This window comes from Peromyscus californicus, unplaced genomic scaffold (assembly GCF_007827085.1).
Source record: "Peromyscus californicus insignis strain IS unplaced genomic scaffold, ASM782708v3 Scaffold_7__1_contigs__length_154581171, whole genome shotgun sequence".
NCBI classification, from domain to species: domain Eukaryota; kingdom Metazoa; phylum Chordata; class Mammalia; order Rodentia; family Cricetidae; genus Peromyscus; species Peromyscus californicus.
In genome coordinates this window covers 138,006,087-138,025,783 of record NW_026294595.1, presented here as the reverse complement: position 1 = coordinate 138,025,783, position 19,697 = coordinate 138,006,087, and the positions used below count along the sequence as shown (strand labels likewise).

The following is a 19,697-nucleotide window of genomic DNA, read 5'->3' as shown; positions in this document are numbered from 1 at the left end:
TATTCGGTAACACATGATGAAAGATGATAGATGAAAGCCCCCATATGACATCTTCACCTTCGTCCATTGGCTCACAAAGCATAAAGCAGTCACCTGTCAGCTCTCAGGAAACAGTTATCGACTCCTGCAATCCTTTCTGTTGAGACAGAATTTTGCTTTGTAGTTCAGTCTGACTTCGAACTTGTAATCCTCCTGCCTCAGCCCCCAGAGTGCTGGGATTATAGACATGCACCACCATGCCCTGTGGCTCTTCTGACTGGGGTATTTCCATGACCCTTTCCTGCTGTGCTGTGTGACTCAAAGCTATGGCCCTTCAGAAAATAATTATACTTGGCATGAGAAGTCACTTGTAGGGCATTGTAGTTAGGATTTAGTCCTTTACAGGAAAAGAGCACTCTGCGTGTGAAGCAAGGGCCGGGGAGCAGCAGTGAGTGCCCTGGGTGAGTTTGCTCAAGCTGAGACACGTTGAGAGCAGTGGGAGAGCAGCTTGAGGTGCAGGATCGGTCCATACCTGGGTGTGAGCTGCCTCTGTCCCTCCAGCTTCACAGAACAGCTCTGGAGAACTGGATGGAACTGGATTGAACTGAGGACAAATTCTGATGACCTTGAGTCGTTCACTCAGCCTCCAACTCAGTGCAGTTCAACTCAGCAGATGTTTGTGTTGGGCATGGTACTAGGCGCCGGAGACAGGTAGAGGGCAAGTGTCAGTTTCCCCAGCTATCAAGTGGGCACAGTCCTTGCATGCGTATAGAGTATCAGTCATCTGGGCACATATCACAGGTATGTGCCAAATATCCCTTCCTATATCTCTTGGGCAAAAAGGTGCATGGCAGGTATCTGCCAAATATCCCTTCCTGTATCTTTTCTCTCTTTCCAAGGGCTTGGGGATCTGGATGTGAATCACAGGGGATACACATTGCTGGGATGAGGTGCACACAGGATATGATGGGCTGATCTGCCAACATGTCTAAAAGGAGGAAACCTATTCATTCCTGCAACTGACAGCACTGACCACCTGCCATTGTGCCATACCTAGTGCTAGGGACTGGAGCAGGGAGCAGACAAGATCCTCCAAAGCCCCTGTTTAGAGAAGGAAACAGAAGTAAACCAGGAAACACTATATGTATGTATATGTATATGTATATGTATATGTATATGTGTATGTGTATGTATATGTATATGTATATGTATATGTATATGTATATGTATATGTATATGTATACACACACACACACACACACACACACAATTTCTCAAGGTTACCACTAGAAAAGGAAGAGGGTGGTTGCATGAAGTGGTCTCAGATGCAGGTGGGGGAGGACTGGAGAGGAGAGCTTTTCAAGCAGAGTGGAGGTGCAAAGGCCCTAAGGTGGGACCAGGCAGGCTCAGCACGTCTGAAGAACAGGGAAGATGAGGCAGGGGTGCAGGTTGAAATGGCAGACATAAGCTAGGTGGCCTGGGTGTGTGGGTCCTAGGTTTGAGCCCAGGTGTGTCCTGGAGTCTTGAGGCCAGGTGGTCCAAAGGCCAGCTGCTCTGCTTTGTCCAGCCTTCTCCTTCCCAGGGAGATGGCCCCACATCCAGGGACTTGGGAAACCTTTTGGGTTCTCTCTCCCAAGCCACACATAAGGCGTAACCCTCCAAATTTAGATATGGCCACTGCTTCGGAAAATGTCTTTAATCAACCTGTCACCAGTCCCCTGAGGGTTTGCTAAGGACTTGCCCCTTGCCCTCTCCTGGGTGGCACCAAGAGGAATGAGGACAGATAAGATCCTAAGATTAGGAGCAGGTGGGGGCAGGACAAATCCCAGGTTATGACCCTGCCCCAATGGATCATTTCTGAGCCTCTGTTTTCTCATCCAGGAATGAACTACTCCTAACCTCTCATATGATTTAAAAATATTATTATTATTATTACATTTATTCGGGTGGGGGGTGGCAAGGCATATGTGACCACCACAGCATGTGTGGAGGTCAGAGGACAACTTGTGAGAGTTGGTTTTCTCGCTCCATGGTGTGTGACCTGGAGACTGAACCCCCATCGACAGGCTCAAGACAGATGCCTTTACCCGCTGATCTATGCCACATGGGAAAATGACAGAATTCGGTCAATGGTCATTCTATCATTACTGCTAAGATTATCAATTCACTCCATAAGCATAGATTGTATTTTGCAAAGCAAGCACTACATTTTACTGGGAAGTGTAGAAAGGACAGAACGATCGAGCCAGGAATGTAACAGGAGCCACTGACCACGGTGGCCAGTGCTAGGCCGGGCCAGGCGAGAGACCAGAGCAGGAGGCTGGGACTTCAGAATTCAGGAGGACCTTCTGGAGTAAGTGACGTGCCAAGCCCGTCGCAGGTTCACGAGTGAGCTGGACCACTCCTGGTTGAAAGGACAGAGTCCACAAATGTCAGGAGGCCTGCAGCTTGCTCCTCAGTCTCCACAGAGAGTTGGAGCTTGCATCTTGTCTGGGATACCGGGAAGCTGCCTTGCCTTGCAATTAACTGTGACTAAACCAAGGCAAACATCAGCTTTCCAGGCTGGAGGTGACGGTTTGTTGGTTTGTTGGTAGACAGATGAATTTAGGGGGTCAGAACCTACATTTTCCAGGTTGAAAGAATAGTAGGTACAGAAGAGAAACCATTAGAGTCTTTCACAGAGAACAAGCGGAAGCATTATTTCCTGAAAAAAAAAGTTCGGTTCATGTTATATATGTACACATGTATGTGCATAAGTGTAATGTGTAGACACATATATGTATCACTGTATGTCTTAAAAATCAGTGTTTATTTGTGTTGTGTTGGAAAAGTATTTGTTACTGCAGGCCATGGCCAAAAAGGTTGAGAGTCACTGCTCTGAAGCCACTTGCCCAGCACCTTCTTTGAGGGCCCTGCCCTGCCCACCTCCACCCAGCTGCCACCTCTCTGCAGCCCTGCTTTGATGGAGGGTTAAGTTCTTCAGCTCTGGCATGGGAAGGGGTGGGGGTGGGGAAGGCCCCTGGACTGGAGCCTCTTGGCGCCCTCCCCTGCTATAGCCCTCATTCCTTCCCTGGCCATATAAAGCAAAGCTAAAAATAGCTGCTGATTTAAAGCCGGTGCACATACCCCAGCCTGAAGAAGTGCTCACTGACTGACTACCTGACTGCTCGCCCCGGACACCCACAGACTCTGGTCTTTGAGGGACCGTTTGGGACCCTGGCTTTCCCTTTTCCTTTTCCTCTTTCTCCTCCTCCCCATCTTCCTCCTCCTCCTTCTCATCTTCCTCTTCTCCCTCCTCCTTCTTCTCATCTTCCTCCTCCTCCATCTCATCTTCCTCTTCCCCCTCCTCCTTTTCCTCCTCCTCCTCATCTTCCTCCTCCTCCTCTTCCTCCTCCTTCTCATCTTCCTCTTCCCCCTCCTCCTTTTCCTCCTCCTCCTCATCTTCCTCCTCCTCATCTTCCTCTTCCCCTCCTCCTTTTCCTCCTCCTCATCTTCCTCCTCCTCCTCATCTTCCTCTTCCCCTCCTCCTTTTCCTCCTCCTCCTCATCTTCCTCCTCCTCATCTTCCTCTTCCCCTCCTCCTTTTCCTCCTCCTCCTCCTCATCTTCCTCCTCCTCATCTTCCTCTTCCCCTCCTCCTTTTCCTCCTCCTCATCTTCCTCCTCCTCCTCCTCATCTTCCTCTTCCCCTCCTCCTTTTCCTCCTCCTCATCTTCCTCCTCCTTCTCATCTTCCTCCTCCTCATCTTCCTCTTCCCCCCCCTCCTCCTCCTCCTCCTCCTCCTCCTCTTCCTCCTCTTCCTCCTCTTTCTTCTCCTCACCCTTCTCCACCCCGTCCCTGTCTCTGCTTTGGAGACAGAGTCTCACTCTGAATTCCTTAGCCTCCCAAGTGCTGATTACAGATGAAAGCCACCCACTGGGCGGTGATCCTAGCTTGCTGAAACTCTTGACCTGGGGCCACTGCCTTGTTCTCAGAGGTCCATAAGCACCCTGCACTGGGAGGGTGTATGCACACTCGAATGGACAACCTGTACTTTCTCTGGGAGAGGTTTTCTCAGATAATCATCAGATCCTGAAAGTAATCTCATGCACAAATAAATTCAGTAATCAAAATGTGCATTAGAGCCAGGTGAGGTGGCACATGTCTGTAATGCCAGACTCAAGAGGAAGAGGCAGGAGGATCAGGAGCTCAAGGTTATCCTTGGCTATATAATTAGTTAGAGGCCAGCCTGGGCTACATGAGGCCCTATCTCAAACAAGCAAACAAAGTATGCAGTGGAAAGGCGGGGCCCAAGGTTCATCGTTTTCCATAAAACGACAGTAATAATAGCAATTCTACAGTGTTGACCATGTGCCAGGTACTGTCCTGGGCACTAGACGTGGCCACGTTACTTTGTGGGAAGTATTGCCATTACCCCATTTTGCAGATGAGGAAACAGAAAGGTCCAGGACCTCTGGTTAACGAGAAGTAGGGATGGGGCTTAATCACAGCAAGTAAGAATGAGATACTCTGGGCCAGTGTTATAAAGTGGGTAAAGCTGACTTCTCCCAAGCCCACTGGCCTGAATTTGATCCTCTAAACTCACATGGGGTGAGGAGAGAACTGACTCCTGCAAGTTGTCCTCTGACCTCCATGCACATACTGTGGCGTGCACATAAAATAAATAAATAATAAATGAAATACACTTTATTTTAAAGAATGAAGAGTCACTAAAAATATTTTAATAGATGATAGACAATGACACAGAACAGACAGGACCACTGACATTGGCTCCTGGACCCCATGAAAATGTAAGTGTGGAGCTCTGTGTTACCCACTTTCGTGTTTTGGTGACCACAGTTTCTAATAGAAACAGCTTAAGGGAGAAACCGTTTACTGTGTTCACCTACATTCAGGGTGGACCTCCCCTGTTCAGTTAATCCTCTGGAAATGCTCTGACATACATCTAGAGTCAAACCTCATTCTCCTGGGGGATTCTAAACCCAGTCAAAACATCAGCGAGGCTTAACCATACTCAGCTCCTTCAAAATCGTTTTTTGTGTGTATGTGTGTGTGTGTGTGGTGTGTGTGTGTGTGTGTCGTGTGTGTGTGTGTGTGTGTGTGTGCGTGTACATGTATAGTGTGTGTGTATGTGTTTGTGTGTACATGTGTATGTGCACTTATGGGGGCCATAGGTTAATGGTGAGCATCTTCTTCTGTCACCGTCCATCTTGCTTTTTGAGACAGTCTGTATCCGAACTCAGAGCTCACGATGCGGCATGACTCGCTAGGGTTACAGGCATGTGCCTCCACGCCTGGCTTTTTATATGCTGGAGATCCAAACTCAAGATTTTGTATTTACACAGCAAGTACTTTACCAGTTGAAGCATTTCCTAGACCTCTCCAAAATCACCTACAGATTTCAAAAATGTTCACAGTAGAACTTTCAATTAGGTTCCCTCTGCACCTGCAAGGTCAAATGCTTGTCAAGTTCACCTTGACCACAGGAGTGACTGCAGGCTCCCCTTACTAGGCGTCTGTGTGTACCAGGCTCTGTGCTAAGAGCCTTACATGCATCATTTAGGGATTTAGACATCTTGCTACCCTATGCCTTTTGAATTTTTAAGATTGCAACTCCACAGTCAGCTATGTATTTTATACTGCAGTTCTCTACCTGTGCAAATCAACAAAAATGGAGAGTTGGAACCGACACTCGATTCCATTTCCCTCTCTCTGTGGCATGTCGGCTGCTTTCTCATTTTACCTTGTTGGGGAATTCGGTGATGCTCTAGCTTATGTAAAGCTCTTGGGACAGCTTGTCATGTACTCTTATTATTACTATACTCTGAAAAGATGGGACTGTCTTTCTCTGATGACTGAATTCTGAACCCAAGCTACTGCACTCGGGACCCAGTTTGCTCTTATTTATTTATCTTTTTTTTTTTCTTACTCAAAAGTTAGTGACTTAAACTCATTTAGCCCAATGGATTCTGAAAATGCAGACTCAATGAATCTGTCAGAACAGAGGAGCTGAGCAGGACGGGACGTCACATTTTCTGAGCCTGGAGCGTGGTGTGTTCTCCCAGAGTTAAGCTTGAAAGGAACTTAACTTCCTTATTTATCCATTTGTGCCCCCCAAAAGAGTATTTCTCAGTTGTTATTTGTCTATATTCCTAACAATGCTAACCTGCTTTTGTTATGATAGCTTTGTAATAAGTCTTTTTTTTTTCTTTTTCTTTTAAGACAGGGTCTCACCATGTAGCCCCAGCTGTCTGGGAACTCAATATGTAGCTCAGGCTATTAACTTCCCAAATGCTGGGATCATAGGTGCGTGCTGCTGCACACACCTGTAGTGAGCCTCAACATTACTGTAAATCTGCCAACTTTGCCCTTTCTATTCAATGTTCTGCTGTTGTAGGTCACTGCTATTTCCACATTCGTTATAAAATCAGCTTGTCAATTTCTTAAAACAAAAGGCAGCTGGGTTTTGATTGTAAATGTATTAGATCTACAGATCAGCTGGAGAAAATAGACATTCTGGTAACACTGAGTTTTCTAATCCATGGACATGGTATATATCCCCATTATTCAATTTCACTCAGCAATGCTTTGAGCTTTTCAGCGCCAATATTTTTTAGAAAATGTTATACCTATGCATTCATTTTACAAAAATGTCATTGTATTTTTTAATTTACTGGGATGGGGGGCACATACATGCCACCATGTACACGTGGAGGTACAACTTAGAGTCAATTCTCTCCTTCTACCATGGGGGTCTCCAGGATTGAACATAGATTGTCAGACTTCATGGAAAGTCCCCAAAGTTGCTGACCCTGTCTTTCTTTTCTTTCTTTTTTTGGGGAGGTCACTATAAGTGGCACTTTAAATTTTATTTTTTTCCAACCATTCAATGCTAGTTTATGGAAACATAATTATCTTCTTTATATTTATTTATTTATTTATTTATTTATTTACTTACTTACTTACTTATTTTCGAGACAGGGTTTCTCTGTATAGTTTTGGAGCCTGTCCTGGAACTCACTCTGTAGCCCCGGCTGGCCTCGAACTCACAGAGATCCGCCTGGCTCTGCCTCCCGAGTACTGGGATTAAAGGCGTGTGCCACTGCAGTCCCCTTTTTGTTTTTTGAAAGATTTAATTTTGTTAATTATGTGTAGGTACACACCTATACCATAATTTCAGTATGTGGGTATGGGCAAGAGCACAGGTTCCCAAAGAGACCAGATGCATTGGGTCCTTTAAAATTAGAGTTACAGCGGTTGTGAGCCACCAGATGTGGGTGCTGGGAAGTGAACTCTGGTCCTCTGAAAGAACAGCCAGTGCTCTGACCTGCTGAACTAGCTCTCCAGCTCCAATATAATTATTTCATGTTGACCTTGATTCCTCTTACCTTATTCAACAAATTTCTCAATTCTAGTGGAATTTTTGCTTTTCAGATTTACAAGTAGTACCTTTAATTTTTAAAATACCTTGATTGCTGTTGAAAATGAAGTATAGAAATCCTAAGAGAATCTGATGGAGGCACATGGTACTTAGGCTCCTGGGGACAAGGGGCTTAATGTATCCAGATGGATGCTGCTTGTTGACTGTGTGGACATCAAGCAACCTCTCTTATCTTCCATTTCTCTTATCCCACCATGAGTGTTAACATTTCTCTGAACATGTGGTTGAATCAATGGAATAAGATAACCAATGTAGAGCCCTTAGTGTAATGCCCAACACATAGGAAAATGCCAGAATATCCCTTTTCCTTCTTGTGTTGCCCTACATATCCCTCAGAGTGAATTAATTCAGATAGCTTGAATCATAGTTGTTCCTGTCTTTGGGACAATGTTTTTGAAGACAAAAACCACGCCTTTGACTTTGGAAGACTTAATAAACTAAGACAGTGATTGGCTGAGTTCTGCCCTGTGACCTGCCAAAGTAGACAGGGACCTAACCAGGTGTGACTCCATTTCGAATGTAGAATCAGCAGAATTCGAGAATCTCATGTCACAGTTCACAGCCAGGGATCAGCGTGACAGTGGGCTAAGTTGCTGTCTGGGCAGCTTCTTGGTATTATATGGGTCCTCCGGGGCAGGAGAGCCACCTCAAAGAGATGAGAAATCGGACACAATCTTTCCTCTCTGTGCCTTGCTTCCGTGACTCATGCATCCGATTGGCCCCATCTTAGCAGATGTGCCCCGTCCAAGGCAGGCCTTGGGGATTCACTCAGCTTGCTGGTTTCCAGGGGTTGCTAATTCTGTGCCCCCAGCAGCTGTTCCCTAGACCGGTTCTCCATCACGGTCACGCCCTTGTAAGGAATGTCCAGTCTCATTTTCTGAGGGCTCCTGCTGAGTGTGGGGTGAAGGGGGCAGGGTGCTTCCTACCATAGACCAGAGGGCTGTCCTCGTTCCCTCGTTCCCTCCTACCCCTCCTCTAGCCAGGGCCGCAGAGTAGGAAGGCAGTGAGATCTGGCCTCCCTCCATCCTGTGTGACTTTCATTTTCTATGTAAGAGGCCTTTGCTGAGGGCTGAGGCCCCAGGTGTGTGGGGGGAACAATTCACAAAGCCATCCAAGGGCACTAGAGTCTCCCGGGCTCTCTCTCCCTGTCAGCAATGATGAGCACCTAGTGTCTGAGGGAGCTTGAGCCCATGCTGGCTGACCACTTTGGGAGACACGTGAGTGGAGTGTGGGACACAGTCAGGTCCAAAGTGTATGCAGCTACAGGACATGCTGTTTGGAAGGCGCTGTGTTCCTACTGTTTATTTCAGTTAAGGTGGAATCCTGTGTTCCTACTGTTTATTTCAGTTAAGGTGGAATCCTTACCAACCCTTCTTCACCCAGTAGCCGGGCAGACGAACAGGGCCTCCCCTTGATGGGACATACGTGGAAGGGCATGGTGTCCATATAATGTTCCTGTCAGGAAAGCAATGGGGAGGGGGTATTTTGTGCAGGGTTATGTAGGCCATTGTAAGAATTGAGCTTTTAGTCTTAGAAAAATGGGGACATTGAAAGTGACCAGTTGGTGAGTTGTTCAGTGGCTAGAATTCCACTGTCAGCATCACAAGAATAAATAAATAAACTTCTTCCCCCCAGACAGGGTTTCTCTGTGTAGTTTTGGTGCCTGTCCTGGATCTCACTCTGTAGACCAGGCTGGCCTCGAACTCACAGAGATCTGCCTGGCTCTACCTCCCGAGTGCTGGGATTAAAGGCGTGCGCCTCCTCCACCCGGCTAAACGTTTTTCTTTTTCCACTTTGCGTATTTATTTTGTGTGGGTGTGCACACACCAAGGTGCGTGTGTGGAGGTCAGAGGACGGAGCTGTAGGAGTCGCTTCTCTCCTACCATGTGGGTCCCAGCGACTGGACTCAGGTCATCCATTGGTCTTGGCAGGAAGCAGCTTTATCCACTGAGCTGTCTTGCTGGCCTCCCAAAGCTGAAGAGGGACAGGATTTGATGTGGTTTTGTGGGATGCCTTTAGGACAAGGGCATCTGGGGCCAGGGCAGTGTTGAGACCCATCATTGTGTTTAACGCGGTAGTAATGGTGTGAGAGGGACAGAGGCTTGGGCCACCATCACCAAGGTGGCGAGATGTGGCTCTGTGATAGGAAGACAGGCAGATTTTTTGATGATATAGTGGCTGGGAGGAGTGAGAGGCAATGATGACGGTTCTAGGTTTTGTGTGACCCACGGAGAAATGGCCATGAGTCAGTCGGGTGAGGGGCTGAGTGTGCGGCACATGGGTGAGAGATGCCTGTGAGACATTCTCATGGGCTGACAGTAGTGGGCTGCCTCTGAATGCAGAGCCTCTCCCTCGGCCCTCCCTTTTTGCATACCCAGTCATCTCTAGTCTACAGCCCTGACCCAGGCCTGGCCAAGGGGCTTCCACCCAGACCACAGGCCTGGGCTGTCAGCACCCAGCCAGTGTTACCCAGTTAATCCTCAGCTTCTTGTGTGAGCTGTAGGGTGTCATCCGGGGCAGCAGCCCTGCATGTGGGAGGGCAGAGCTCTGAGGGCTAAGGAGACTTGGCATCTATGGCTGCAACCTGACCCTGCTCCTGGGAGCTGTCACAAAACTGCCAGCTCTTCTCCTCGGGGCTGCCTGTTGGTGATCCCAGGAAACCAGAGACTGTGGGGCTTTGATGGATGGTGGCATTTGGAAACCATGGAAGGGACTGTGGTGCCAGCCTTGCAGGTGAGGCAGAAAGCAAGGCCTCGGGACTGTCGAGGGGAAAACAGCACGCTGGCCAGACGCTCAGCAGGGGACTGTTGAATGAAATGCATGAGCCATAGGACACAGCCTACAGAAGTCACGTCGACCACTGACACTCACTTGGAAAGGAATCAAAGGCATGCCAAGGGCACAAAAGCCATCTGGCAAGCATTTATCGAATGCCAAGTGGTGAACTGCAAATTGTTTGCTCCACCTGTCGTGGGCAAACACCGTGGGTAGCAAATGGCCGGGAGAGACCTGTGTTGTTAACCGCTGTCTCCCCTGCGGAGACCGTAGGTTCTGGCCATAGTGCTCATTTGTTTGGTTATTTTACAATGAGTGTGTGTGCTCCCTCTGCAACACACAGAAGGTGTGTCTATGTAGACATGGGAAGACATCTCCAAGGTGCAAAAAGAGGTCGGGGGGTGGTGGTGGTGGTGTATTAGTAACTTTTCTGTCACCGTGGCCAAACAGCCAAACACCTGATAGAAGCCACTTAAGGGAGGAGAGGGTTTTTTTGTTTTTTGTTTTTGTTTTTGTTTTTGTTTTTAGTAGAATGATAGAGATTTAGTTAAGACTGCCTTTAGTAGCATCCCACGGGCCAGTGCCTGTGGGAATGGAATTCTTTCTTTCTTTCTTTTTTTCCTTCTTTTTATTTTATGTACATTGGTGTTTTGCCATGGGTGTTGAGTCTTCAGGAACTAGAGTTACAGACAGTTGTGAGCTGCACTGTGGGTACTGGGAATTGAACCAGGGTCCTCTGGAAGAGCAGTCAGTGCTCTTGACTGCTGAGCCATCTCTCCAGCCCTGAGACAGGGTTTTTTTTTTTGGACCTCACAGTTTGAGAGGGCGCAGTCTGTCTTGGTGGAGATGGCACAGCAGCTGGGCTGTCTTGGCGGTGGAAGTGGGAGTTTGCCAAGTAGCTTGTTCACATCTTGGCAAATCAAGGAGTGGGGGATGGGAAGGAAGCAGGGGGTCCAGAAGCAAGGCCTGTCTCAAGCAACCCATTTCTGCTGGCTAAGCCTCCAAATCTAAGACGGCACTGCCAGTTGAGGACTGAAAGGTTTGGGATAGAGGAATGTGGTCAAGAGGGCCACTGAGATAAATTAGTGGGGAGAAAGGAGCTTATTAGAAAAGTTATTAATGCTACGGACAGACAGACAGCCAACAGCATGTCAGAGACTCTGAGCACCGTAGACAGAGAGCTCTGAAGAGAGGAAGTCCAGGAGCACATGGTAGAAATGGGAGCCTCCCATCCCTTTCTGAGGATGGAGGAGGTTTCATGACAAGCCTGCACCCAGACTCTGATTCCCAGGCAGGAGGCAGGGAAGGGGCTGAGAAGCCGCACTGCGGCCACCAGCACCCTCTTTGATGTGAGTAACTCACTTCTCTGGTGAGAGTTACTGACATCAGGAAGTCTGTTAGCTAGGGACTGACAGACACTGTCTCAGAAAGGTGCCTGTCAGGAGCTTCAACAGGGGACCGAAGGGTTACTCCAGGTGCTGTGGCCTGAGCTGCAGCTGGGTTCTAACATTGCATTCTTACAGGGACCAGGTATTCAAACAAGTGGATCTGTAGGGGTGTTTGAGACTTAACATTTTCCAGAATCTAGACTCAGGATCCCAAAGGTCCCCCTCGTTTCTTCCCATTCTGTGTCACCCAGCTTTCCAAAGCCAACAGGATGGGAGAGAGCTAAGCTCTCTCTGGAAATCTGTTTTTCTAGTCTCAGCTAAGCTACTGCCTGGCTGTGTGGCCTTATGCAAGTAGCTTATTGTTAGAGCCTTTTTGAGATTACCCTTTTGCAAGGAGAACATGACCACACTTATCCTTTTTTTTTGTTTTGTTTTCGAAACAGGGTTTCTCTGTATAGCCCTGGCTCTCCTGGAACTCACCCTGTAGACCAGGCTGGCCTTGAACTCAGAGATCTTCCTGCCTCTGCCTCCCGAGTGCTGAAATTAAAGGTGTGTATCACCATGCCCAGTGGCCACACGTATCCTTAAAGGCAGATTCATTCCATACAACACTTACTCACTGGCAATGTACAGATGTGGCAAGGGACAGAGTGAGGTCCTGTTTCAGCATCATGGCTGACGAACAATGCCAGTGATGGACATGTGTAGCTAGAGAGTTTCTCTCCAGGTCCCACCAAGCCCCGGCAGTCCCGTAGCCCACTTATAAAATAAACACACAGACGCTTATATTATTTAAACTGCTCGGCCATTAGCTCAGGTCTACCATTGACTAGTTCTTACACTTAACTCAGCCCATTTCTGTTAATCTATATGTTGCCACGTGTTCAGTGGTTTTACCTGTTGCCTTTACATGTTGCTCCCTGGACGGCAGGCTAGCCTCTCCTCCAGCTTCCACCTCCCAGCCTCTCTTCTCTGTTTGTCCCGCCTAACCTATACTTCCTGCCTGGCTACTGGCCAATCAGTATTTTATTTATCAATCAATCATAGCAACATATATTCACAACACACAAGACATCCCACAGCAGACACGGGACGGGACAGAGGTGGCCAGCTAACTTGCTTCCTTAGACAAGATGGTCTGCACTTCAAGTTTCACTCCAGCCATGACTTTTAGAGATTCTCATGTCCACCAGGTTGTCTGTATCTGTGCAGGTGGCATGTTTGTAGAAACCAGGTACTCAAGGTCCCATATTAAATATGGGCACTGAGCCGGCTTTCACTGGCTTGGGAGGGCCTGTGGTCAGGTTTTTAGGAAATTTTCAAAGTAGCTGTTCAACCCTGGATAGCTTGAGCAGCCAAGGAGGGAGTATTTACACCTCAGGAACCGGCAAATGGTGCAAATCAAAGTCTGTTTGTTTTTCCTGAAGTGTTGGCTCACAAGTGTATCAAATCAGTGCCCTTGTCACCCCGAGTTAGGGTCACCAGGCCTCTCGGTTTGCTGGGAACTGTCCTAGCGTTAGCAGGATGTGTTGCCTCTGAGGGATCCTTCTGGGTCAGTCATTTTCTCTTTCAGTTACTTGCCGCGTTGCTATGAGAAAATACCCGCGAGACAACTTAGGGATGGACGGTCTGCTTTGGCTCACTGTCTTAGAGGGCTCCACCCATCGTTGTGGACAAGGCGTGATGGAGTTCAGAGTGGCAGAGACGCCTAACTTCTCAGTGGGCCAGGAACTAGGGGACCCGGTGTAAACTCCAAGCCCTGTCCCTAGTGACATAGGTCTGCCAACTGGGCCCCACCCATGTCCTAAAGGCTCCCCAACCCCCAACAGCACCACTGTCTGGGGACCAAAGGCCCCAAACACAAGCCTGCAGGGGACACTTCAGATTCAAATCATGTATTTTCTACGGAGTGAGGGCAGCCCACATTTGTTGGGAGATGGAGAGCTCTGCAATGACCTTTGTAAGGCTCACAGGAGCCCTGGGAAGGTCTGTCACGTCTCCCTTCTTGATAAGAGACACTCAGAATTTCATCTAAGGCCACACGCCCTTCAGTGTTTGCCGGGTCTGTCGTCATGTGTCGTGTGTCTTCCATATGTAATTGTCGTGTTGTGTGCTGGGCATGGGTGTGGGAATGCAGATGTGGCCTTGCCTGTAAGAACAAGGGTTCTAAATAGATCTGAGTTCAACAGTGGCTGTGCCACAGAGTGAAAAATAACTTAAGGGAAAGTAGAAGGACATGGGCTGGCCTAGTGACTGGAGAAGGGTCCCCAGAAAGTGTAGTTTGTGTAGACTTCAGACAGAAGAAGGGGGGCTAGCCAGACAAGGGCGCCATGCGGTGTCTGGCAGAGGGAGGGAACAGCGCGTGCTGAGACCTGGTGGTGGGAATGGAGCATAAGCGCGCATTCTTACATGAAACCATGGGGAGGCAGAAAACCGAAGCTAGCCTCCATCTCTCTCCAGGTTCTCTCTGTCCTTCCTGGCTCTGCTTCATCTTTACAGTTAATCCTTTCTGGGCCAGCATTTCTGAGCAAAGACTCTGACCTGCCAAAAAGCTGGCCTTTGAGGGGTAGGGGTAGCTCAGTGCTAGAGCACGTGACCAGCAACACACATGGGGTTCCATCCCCAGCGTAGTGGGCACCAAGAGCTAGCCTTCAAGGGACACTTCCTGTCCACCAGCCCCTACAGACCACTCCCTGTGTGCCAGCTCTGCCAACCACCTCCCACGTGCCTTCTTTAATCTTCAGTCAACTGCCTTCCCCACTCTTGAGTGTGTGTGTGTGTGTGTGTGTGTGTGTGTGATCAGTTGAATCACCAGCCAGAAGGTTTATGGTCCACCCCTGACACTGGAGTCCACACTCTTGTGGGCAGAGACAATGTCCATTTCGGTCACTGCTCTATCTCTGGCACCTAGAGTGATAAATGCATGACCTGTACCAGTACTTAGGGGCAGCCAATGAATCAAGTCTCATCACCCTCGATGCATAGAGTGGCAGAAACGAGGCTCTGCAGGCTTAAATAACTAATGTGGGTTTCAGAACCACTCAAAGTCAGGGTTAAGCTGGAATCCATATTATTCCAAACTGAATGAGAAGAGCCGCTGCAGGGAGAAGGCTGTGTGCAGGCTGTCTGTCTGGGAGACACGTACCATGGTTACGGCTGTGACCATATTTCCCTGGTGGCCCATCGTTCCCAGGGTTTGTGCTGCTGAATCTAGAGCTGCTTTTAGTGCCTCTTCCATCCTGAGTTGAGAAAGAAGTGGGGTGTGGGTCCTGTTCCTAGGCCAACCTAACAGTGTGGTCAGGAAAACACAGTTGTACACCAGCTGTTTGCCAGTGGCCTCTTTGGACCTGGGAACTATGCAGATGCTGGGTCTGTAGTGGGAATGAGCTGGACACTGCTCCTTTCTGCCTGGAAGCTGCAGTTCTACCGGGGAGGAAAGGCTTACAGGGACCCAATCCCACGATTATTTCACAGTCCTTAGGGAAAGCATTAAGAAGGTGATGAGGCTGTCTTGGGTACCACTCGAGGAAGGGGTTCCAGTACTCTCCCTGGATGATTTCACATGTAAGCTCAAGTCGGAAATGTCAAAGATGGCCATGGGAGATGGAGGGGAAGAGAAGGCCAAAAAGAATGAATGATCTGGGGACAGGGTGGTTCATGCCTTGTAACCTCAGCAATTTGGGGCTGAGGCAGGAGGATTGCCAGGAGCTTGAAGCTAGTCTGGCCTGTATAATGAGCTGCAAGCCAGCTTAGGCTGTAGTGCAAGAGCCTGTCTCAAAAACCAGCAGGAGGCTGGCGAGCTGGCTCAGCAGTTAAGTGCACTGTCGCTTTTCCAGAGGGCCAGTGTTTGATTCCTTGAACCCACACAGTGGCTCACAACCCTCTGGAACTCCAGCCACAGGGGATTTGATGCCCTCTTCTGGTCTCTGTAAGCCCAGCGTGCCCATGATACATACATGCAGGCAATAAACTCATATGCACAAAACATAAAAAAAAAACCAAAGCCAGGCAGTGGTGGTGCATGCCTTTAATCCCAGCACTCGGGAGGCAGAGCCAGGCAGACCTCTGTGAGTTCGAGGCCAGCCTGGTCTACAGAGTGAGATCCAGGACAGGCACGAAAACTACACAGAGAAACCCTGTCTCTAAAAACCAATAAAAAACAAAAAACAAAAACAAAAACAAATTGTTGGGCATGGTGGCACATGCCTTTAATCTCAGCACTAGAGAGGTGGATCTCTGTGAGTTCAAGGCCAACCTGATCTGTAGAGTAAGACCCTGTAGCAAACAATGACAACAACAACAAATCCAAAGAAAAATGAAAAGTGCGTGCAAAGGTCCTGAGGTAGGCAGGAAAGTGACTAGGGAACAGGACAAACTGAGGTGGCTGCGCCAGGCTGTGTAGCTGCTGCAGACCTCGTTGGGCTGGCTAGAACAACTGATCGGCTAGGCAGCTGAGGAAGTACTCCTAACCATGGCGCTTTCAGTCACATGACTGTAGGGAAGCTTCTATCTGCAGATGTGGGCCTCCTGTCCCCAGGGAGGACCACCCTGTCTTAGACACTCAGAGAGGTGGCCCTTCCATAGCCTTATTCCCCTTCCCAGGGCTCTGTCACTATGCATCTCCCCTGGGTGTTGGGGACTCTTGCTACATGTCTGTAAGTTTCCTAATATAGCCATACTGTTTCATTTCCAACGGGTGGCCAAGAGCGGCTCTCTGTTGCAGTCTCAGGTTTTCTTGGGCTTAAAGGGACCCTGTCAGCCCATCTCAGGCCAAATTTTAGCTACAGGTAGGTAGCTGGATTCAATTTCACAAACTTCTCCAGCCTGGAGATTAGATATCCTCTCTGCCCCATTTCCCAGCTTCTCTGCCCTGTTCACACCCCTTTCCCTGTTCACACTCCTTCTTTCCCCCTTCCTCTTTGGAGAAACAGAAGGAGTGTAGCTAGGTGTGGAGCTGCGGCTCTGGTGACACATGAGCTATGTCCTCTGTGTGTCTTCCATCCTTGCCGAGCCTTAACTTGTCTCCAGGCTTTTTTTTTCCCCCACAGCTAAAGCAGAAAGAGAATAAAAGTTGTAGAACGGACACATCCCATTCAGCCGTGCAAAATATTTGTATTAAGTCCCCAGTCCTCATTCTTCTAGGCCCTGAGGACTCCACAATAAAGAAAGCAGACTGGGGTCCATGCCCTTGTTGAGCTGCCCGCCTGTGAAGGCGGGGCACGAAAGAAAAAGATGGTCTGTTGTCTGTGTACACAACGAGGAGGAAAGGCTGAAGCAAGGACGGATAGAAACCTCGTGTGCGAAGTCGGGACTGATGCCAGGAGTGGAGGCTTGAAGGCACCAGGGGAGTGAACCGTGTGGGCACCTGGGGGAAGAACATTCTGGTCAGAGGGAAGGACACACGCAGATGCTCCTGAGGCAGGACGGCTGCTGGTGTGGGCGACTCACACCCAAGAGGCCTCTAAGCCTTGAGTGGGGGAGATGAGAACAGAGAAGTGGCGGGGATGAAATTAGGGGGTTGGGTGGGTCACTCGGGCCTTCAGCTTCAGTCCTTGGAGTGAGAGGGGCAGAATGGGCAGTCTGTCTCTGATTGGCTGGCCAGTTCTGGCCCAGGATGGAGAACAGTGGCTCTGACCACCACCCTGTCCAAGTGAGGATGCCGAGAAGGGGCCGGATTCTGGATGCACTTGCATGCTTCCTGGTGGGGATTTGCAAAAACACTACCGGATGTGTCTGTCTGTTTGTTTTCTGAATTTTTCTTGTTTTATTTATTTATTAAATCAAAGTCATTAACTTTGGTAATGGAGCCTTTAAGAGGCGGGCCCTAGCAGGAGGATTTTCGGTCACAGGGGAGTGGCCTTCCTTTCTTTCACATCTTAAAGCCTGCAGCAGGTTTTCAAGGTTCTGGTTTGGGGATGCTCCTGTCCATGGTCTGGTGGCGCCTTTGCTTTGAGGTCTCCATTGCGATGTGCTCATCATGGTGGGAGTGTAATGCTGCCCACTTCAAGAAGTGAGAGGAAGAAAGGACACGCCCCCATGGCCTCTGACTAGGCCCCGCCTCTTAAAGGCTCCTCCTCTGAATAGAGCCACGCTGGAGACCAAGCCTTTACCACACAGATAAGTGAGGGACTCTTAAGATGCAGCAAAGGCTCTGACTAGCCACTCCAGGGCGGAGGACATTGATGCCACAGTACTGGCGTGCATGGCAGCTCGGGAGGTAGAGGCAGAGGACTGGCTTTCAGTGCTACTGTGGGGAAAACTAAGAAGGTGGTGTGTGTGTGTGTGTGTGTGTGTGTGACTAACGTCTAGGGGACATCTGTCTCCAGGCTTACCTGGAACTGGGGCCAGGAATATTTGTGGAGGTCAGCAGGACGTACACAGTGGTGATAAAGCACTAGATGACGTCATCAGCATGAGACCAGTGTGGGTGGAGCCCTGGGGGTAGGATGGGAGTGGCGTCAGCTTCCTCACAGAGCTCAGGTGACCTTTTGCCCCTGCACAGCTTTCTCAAGCCACCGCGTCAAGCACATAACTTTTCTTTCAGTTTTCCAGAGTTAGAGAATCATTTAAGCCTGAACCCCGTGAATTAAGAGATGGTCGCTCTTTCTGACAGATAGGGAAGCTGAGACACAGAGAGGTCAGGTTAGTTGCCTAAGGTCACACAGCAAGGGTGGAGGCAGTCCTTGGAGTCTATATGCCTCTCCACTGTGCAGGACTTGAGTGCCCTGCTGACATGCACTCATTCTTGTGAGCTACACTGCTTGTGTCCACATGGGCCCTTGACTGCTGGCAGCTCCTGAATGTGTCACCAATCTGCGTACTAGGTCTTCCACAGTGTCAACTTGACTGATGCCTACAAGCCCACACACTCACTGTTTCAAGTGCCCCAGCCTTGTACTGCACTGCTCAGGTGGCCTTGCACGCTCAAAACTCCATGCACATTCCTAATGTCCCTTCCATGGGACTATGGGCACTTGGCTTCCTGTGTGTACACTGTCCGTCACACCTGTGATCTCATGTAGTCAAAAGGCACATGCAAGGGCCGGGCGGTGGTGGCGCACGCCTTTAATCCCAGCACTCGGGAGGCAGAGCCAGGCGGATCTCTGTGAGTTCGAGGCCAGCCTGGGCTACCAAGTGAGTCCCAGGAAAGGTGCAAAGCTACACAGAGAAACCCTGTCTCGAAAAACAAAAAAAAACAACAACAACAACAACAAAAAAAGACACATGCCTACACACAAGGCTCTTACACACACACACACACACACACACACACACACACACACACCTCAACATTCACTCTGCTTTGCACACTTGCTGTCTTATCTGTTCACGGCCCTCACTAGTCACATCACCTTGGACAATAGGATAGCTGTGCATTCTTTCTGTGTACCAACGGGGTCTTGCCTGTTCACGCCCCTTTCCCTCTTCCACCCCCGACGGCCTTGCATGACCACGCGCTCCCACCTTCCCTTGCAGCTCCGACCCAGGACTGTACCCACAGACTTAAGTTATCCCGATTGTGCTGTTCTCACAAGTCCTCAGACAGGCTGTGTGCACACTGCCTTGCACCAGCCCCCCTCATCAACCACAGCACTACACAGAGCCGCCATCTGCCCGTGGAATCCAAAATCTGGGCACTCATTCAAGTAGAGTTCACAGCCTATCCTGCTCGGATAACTACACTGTAACACACCGATTCACACACCTCACACTCTGTTGTACACCTGTGACCTTAGCATGTTCCCCCAGTGGAAGTGTTTATACCATTCCACAAATTCCTTCTGGTGTGTTCGCTCCTGAACTGGCACTCTCCTTCAGTGTCACCCAGTATCGGAACCTCGACTGATCAATCACACAGCTTCACACTTATTCTCTGACTCACATGGCCCACCAGGGTTGATAGCCACACCTCCCCCTCTGGCTTGCCCAAGTATGTGCTCTGGCATACATGTATTCTCAGGTTCACACAGCAGCATGGCTCTGTCCCTCTGATGGCCCACCTCTGTCATGGTGCCCTCTTGCCTTGCCCACATCTGGCCCTGCCCGTAGCCTACTGGGGCCACTCTCCAGGTACACACAACAGCATGCGTCTTCCTCCCATGGTCAAACTGTCCTCT

The 19,697-nt window shown here is 49.2% G+C and overlaps 1 protein-coding gene across 1 annotated transcript in view; it reads left to right on the top strand.

Annotated features, from left to right (window-relative positions):
* Nucleotides 1-19,697, top strand: part of Jph2 (junctophilin 2) — a 63,856-nt gene that overhangs the window by 2,651 nt on the left and 41,508 nt on the right. The window lies entirely within an intron of this gene.